Source organism: Cynara cardunculus (genome assembly GCF_001531365.2).
Source record: "Cynara cardunculus var. scolymus isolate 2C chromosome LG 9, CcrdV1, whole genome shotgun sequence".
In the NCBI taxonomy this organism is placed as follows: domain Eukaryota; kingdom Viridiplantae; phylum Streptophyta; class Magnoliopsida; order Asterales; family Asteraceae; genus Cynara; species Cynara cardunculus.
The window spans coordinates 10,711,141-10,717,366 of record NC_037536.1 but is presented as its reverse complement, the minus strand read 5'-3'; the positions used below and the strand labels follow the sequence as shown (position 1 = coordinate 10,717,366).

Below are 6,226 nucleotides of genomic sequence, written 5' to 3'. Positions count from 1 at the left end.
TATGTAACACCCATATTTTTACCATGAGAGATGTTACGTAATCTAAAACAGATTCTCCAAAAGCACTCCAAAAATAATGACTAAATTAATACTTTAGACCGTTTATAGCGGAAGACTTAGAAAGAATAAATATATAACTTAAAGTCAGCCCGTCCCATACCGGGTTGCTTTACAAATTTATATACCATAGATTATTGCACCTAAATATTGAACTTAAATGGACTAGACAAATCTCTATGTATGCCCTTCTTTTTCTTTGTCCAACCTGAAACCTTCTGTCCCTGAGATGCATACTATACTCAACTTATAAAGCTCAGTGAATTCATGGTTTGCGTGAGTAAAAATCATTTCACATCATACATATCAACTTGTAAACTTTGTACCAAATAGTATGCATTTTCTGGAAAAAAAAACATGCAACACTGAAAGAAAAGAGATCTCATAATTTGTCTGTCAGGTATGAGTCATTTAGTCACTGGCATTCCCTGAGTTGTCCGACCTGCACCTGTCTAGACACTCATTACGGGGTTGTGCCACTTGTCATGTGACTTCTTGGTCAAATGTTCACCCGCTAAAACTGATCATAAAACTTTCAAATGAAATAACATGCTAGAGTTATTTGGAAACAAAATAAACACATAGCATGCAACTAATCATAAAATAACATACATGTAAAATATATCATGTATGTAAACTGAAACATCATGCATATGTACACATTATCATATAAATCATATAATGCTCGAAAACAAAATTATACATATGTATGCATCCCATTGTAAGTCTCATGAAGACTCACCTGATTGCGTATAGATTGACTACCGATAGCTCTTGACCAAATGCCTACACATTTCATACCATAATATCTTATTAACGTCTTAATTTCTCAAAAAGTCAACGAAAATCAACTATTGTCATTCTGACCCAACCTAAAGTCAAACTTCGCATCCGAGCATCTTAATATGCCTCAAACAACTCTATTTAACCAATCATTAAAATCCACATAGGTCAAACATGTCAAAAGTCAACCCTTGATCAACTCGGTCAACCCCGACTAATTTTAGTCAAACCCCATGACTAAAACTCGACAACGACTTAAAACATCAAAACAAACATTTTATGATCTTATAAATCAAACTCTCTAATTTAAAGCGTCTCTATAATTGATTAACTCGGAAATACGACACTTTAATCTCAATATTAAATCATCAAAATAAAAGAAACCTCTCAGTATTATGTCTGATAACAACTCTTAACGTCGATTTAACCTTTTAACAACTAAATGAGACTTATGTTTCATATTAAGATGTCTTAGACAACTGATAAAATCAAATTCCGACAACTAAGAGAATATTTATTAAATTACTAATCAATTTAATAAACCACTTAGGAAAAGATTAATTAATCACTATTAATTCTCTAAAATAAGTTAATATGTTAGTTAAATAACATACTATTTAAAAAAAAAATTTAAATTAATTAAACAATATAACTTATACAATATAATAAAATGGAATAATATACTAATTGGTTAAATTTGGCATGGTTAAATTAATTATCCAAATACACCCAAGATGTTATATGAACTAAATCTTAAGTCCAAAAATAAAACAATCCCACGATAAAAGTAAGAACCAAATAAAAACGGCCCAAATGGCCCGCATCAAGCCCAGATGGCTTCTGCACTCTCCCAACAGCGCTGGCGACCGGAAAACTGTCCCTTGCCTTCAATCCTTCATTGTTTTCGATGATTCTTTTTCTTAAAACTCTAGAAAACGATTTTCCTTAATCATAGGAACAAAAATCAACGAAAACCATCAAATATTGAGTCTCATACGCTCGTTTAAAGTTATGGTCTTAAAACAACTCGAAAATCAGTAAAAAACTCAAAATCGAACATCCAAAACTAAAATCTTAGATATAAAGCTACTAAGGTTTCATAGAGGACCTAAAAATGAAGCCAACCATATAAAGAACTCGAAATTTGGTTGAGTATTTTACCTCCAATCGTCAATAAACGGAGCTTTTTGAACTCGAACTTCAACCTCCAATTTCTCTTTCGAAACTCGATGAAACTTTGGTTTTCTTGAAGCCAAAGTGTAGAGAAAAGTGTTGGCTACATATACCTGTTCTTTTTTTGTCTTAATAGTTGACGATTCGAACTGATATAAAGCTTCAAAGGAGAGGTCGTTTTCGCGTTTCTGAATTTTCAGATCTGATGTATATTTACAAAACAGGTCCTTCTGGTTTGGACCTGTTAACCTCTTACCCAACCCTTAACTATTATAAAATAGCATTCGGCCCCCTGCCTCTATCACTTTTGAAATCTTTACACATTTCACGCCTAATATGACATTTTCTTTCATTTTTAATCCAATTTTCAAATATATTTGTATATTTTTTTCCAATGAAATAAAATTCATTTTATTTTCCTTGTTCTTTTTGTTTTCTAATTTATTTATTTACCTCATTTTGGGTGTCATAGCCTAGGACTCCTACCACAATGCACTAGATCCGCTGGGTGGTGACAGGGTAGAGATTGCTAGTGCTATCACATTGGAGGATAGTTTTTTGAGTTCGTAATCCTTCACATGAAAAATTCATCAAATTCAGTAGAGCATTTATTATTTCTTGTGAATTGAAGAACAAAGATGAAGTTTTTAACAATATTGAGAGTGACGAGGACATTGTGAAGAATGTTGAGGACGATAAAGGTTGACAGTTCAGCATGTCCTGTATGAGTAATATGGACAGAGAACCATCACCAACTAACACAGGTTTAATCATGTTCTTATTAAAAATGGTTTTGAGTATACCTGAGTCCATATGAAGGTGAGATGTAGCACCAGTGTCCATGTACCAACTAGCATCTTCGAGATCATTTAGGGTGTGTTGGTGTCCAGACAAGACAGGATAGTACATGACGGAACAAGACAAGACATAACAAGATAAAACAACGTTTGGTAAGGTAAAACTGGACAAAACAAAACAAGTAAAATGACCAATTTACCGTCGATGACTTGTTTATTTTAATTAATTTATGTAATTTATTAAATTATAATAGAATAACTAACTTTTATAACAAAATATATCATTTGAAGTTTTCGCCAAAACAATTAAAATGACACCAAATAAACAGTTTATGTAGCTTCCAATTTTTATTTTTATCTCTTTTCTACATTATTTTTTATTATTAATATATATTAAATTACATAAATTAATAAAAATATAGAAACCATATAACAATAATATTTTGAGGACAGTAAAATGGAAATTTAAGAAACATAAAATATAATAAATAAAATTTAAAGAATGAATAAAATGTAAAAAAAAGACCTATTTGATGTTTTAGAAGAGAATTAAGTTTTATTTTAAAGTTATATTAGTAAAATATAAGTTTGTTCCACCTTGTTCCACCCTGTTCCATAGGGTAGAGGTAGAACATGCTTGTTCCACTTTGTTCCTGTCTGTTCCACATAAAAGTCATGCCAAACATGGAACATGAATCTCTGTTTTGTTTTGTCATGTTTAATGTACCAAACGTACCCTTAACGACATAGTGTTGAACATTTGAGGAAAGGTACTAGCTTGATCAACCCGGAGTTAGAAAACCAGCCCCAAGGTGGAGCAACATTAGAGGAGTACACCTGCATGGTTTGTTGTATTGGTGGGTCAAGGTTGTGATTACCCAAATCCTAAGTTAATATAGTGTAGGGTTGGTTTGGTTTTTTCTATGATTCTTGAAGGGCCTATGTTGTAAATATTGGTCTAAAAGGTTAAAAGGTGAATTTTCTCCTTCTACCAGACCGTGTTTTATATCTTTGTGTGTGCGGGTGTGGAAAAGCTTCCATTTGAGAGAATACCTTGGAGAGGAAGCTATGGAGCTTTTAAAGAAATATTAATCTAATGGATTCGTTTTGTGAGGTATGAATTATCATCCTTGATTACTTTAAGATCTTATCATTATTATCAAGGGTTTACCTTTAATTGTTTGAGGGTTTTGGATCTCAAATGATCGTTTTAGTGTAGAAATTATGGATCTATGGTGTAAATATTTGAATTGTTTGAATTTAGTAATCGATTTTGTGATTGGCGATGGTTTTATTTATGAGAACCTTGGATTTGATCAAGTTCTTGAGTTTTAATGATTTAGCAGTTTTGAAACTGATTTGAACCAGGATTTTGGGGTTTTGAGTTATTGAAGTTGTGATTTCTTTGATCTTGTTGATTATGTATGCCTTTGTTGATGCTATAATGTATTAGGTTAATGTCGGATTTATGTTACAATCAATTTTGGAAAGTTAGATATAGATTTCTGGGATAAAAATCGTGTGTTCGGACAGTGCAGACGAAACAGAGGGTTCTGCACAAGGAAGTGGCAGCTCTGTAGCCACTGTGTGAAGTCAGAGGTGTGCATAACTAGAACTTGGTGACCCTTCTGTATACTTAGGGGCCGTTTACCAAATGTTTACTCGGGTAAGCACTTATCAAGTCATATTTCCTTACCGGATGAATATGACAAGTACCAAAAATCTTACCTGGTAAGAGCGAATGCACGAATCGAGAGTCTTACCCGGTAAGTGATGACGATGACTCTTACCACGGTTAGCGCTTACCGGGTAAATTATTATATACTATGTCGTTTGGTAGACTAAAATCTTATCTAATAAACAAGAGATAGAGTTGAATTTTACCGTTAAACGCTTACCGGGTAAGTGTTTAGGTAAACGGCCCCTTAATCGAGTAGGAATGTGGTCTTTTGAGTCTTCATTCGTTTTTAGCATATATTTTATGAAATGACGTTAAAATATGTGTTTGTTTTATACAGTGGTTTACTAGGAATTCACTAGACCTTTCGGACTAACCTTCATTTTCAAAACTAAAACATTTCCAGGTGTATATTTTGTTGAGATTGCTAGCATGGGAAGGGTAAAGCTGTAAACCTTGAGATGGAGGTGGTTTCAGCTACCGCTCGATTGTTTAGACTATGGTAAGAATCTTAGCTTCATGTAGATTTATTTTTTTCTGCTGTAAATTTTGTAGAGATCTTGAGAGAATTGTGCTAAATTTTGGGAATCGGGGTGTTACAGGTGCAACCCATGGTGGCGGGACAACCCACCTATCGGGGTTCCATGGATAAGCGCAAGTCGTATTAGTAGCACATAGATTGTCGATTGTCATGGCGGTCGTTCGTCTGGACCATCTATCACTCAGACGACCTGACCCTCGATGCTGTTGTAGTTGGTTCTGGCTTACGGTTTTTAAGACAGTAGGGGATGAATCGTATTTCAGTGGCTTCGTATTGTATAATTTTCAGTATAATAATATTATTAGATCTTTTCATCGTAACATATGGTTGTTGTAGTTTAAGAATGGCCAAAGAGTATTGACCTCACCCAAGTGGCTTACTCACCCTGGTCCCATCGGAAGACACCATGGTTCTATGGTGTCTCGAGCCTACTTCAACTTCAAGCCCACATGTCCCCTCCATTTTTTTAATTGTGCACCTCACATGAAACCCCCCATAAAGAAAATACGTGGGTTGCTTTTTAATCGTTTGTTTTCATCAAATAATTATTGGGGAATTTAAATTTTGTGGTTCATGTCTCTTACAACTCCAGAAATATTATTATTTTTATTTAGAATGAAATATCAAACATGAATAAATAATTAAAATTTTGATAGGTGTTTACAACTTGTTCAAAATAAAATAATAAGTTGGCATATCCGTGTTGTATTCATAAACCTAGATGATGAAATTTGGGTCCAGCACTTGGGGCAAACTGTTTGGCATGGGATGTGACCGGGTCCTAATATGATAATTTATACGATCGATAAGTTCAGTAGTGACCCGTTGGTAGGGATGGCAAAAAAAATCCGAAACCGACGGTGAAAACCGAAACCCGAAATTTTTGGGTCCGGTTCGGAGACATTTTATCGGGGACGAGGAGGGGATCAAGGACGAATTCGGGGATTTTAACGGGGGCGGGGACGGTGATCACCGGCCCGGCCTGGCCCGATATGCATATATATATTAATTTTAATTTATATATATACATATATATATATATATATATATATATATATATATATAGGGTTGGGTTCACGTGAGACCAGCCTGTTTTCGTGAGACCCGTGAGACCACGTTTTTACACGTAAACTTCACAGCAAAAACACTGTGAAGGTTTTAAAAAGTCGAACCTTCACAGCAAAAACACTGTGAAGG

At 34.2% G+C, this 6,226-nt stretch overlaps 1 long non-coding RNA gene across 1 annotated transcript; it reads left to right on the top strand.

Annotated features, from left to right (window-relative positions):
• Positions 1–3,808: 3,808 nt before the first annotated feature.
• LOC112518531 lies at positions 3,809–5,349 on the top strand. Its single transcript, XR_003069807.1, has 3 exons — positions 3,809–3,924; positions 4,895–4,990; positions 5,091–5,349. It is a non-coding gene; the product is annotated as an uncharacterized LOC112518531 (long non-coding RNA).
• Positions 5,350–6,226: the final 877 nt, after the last annotated feature.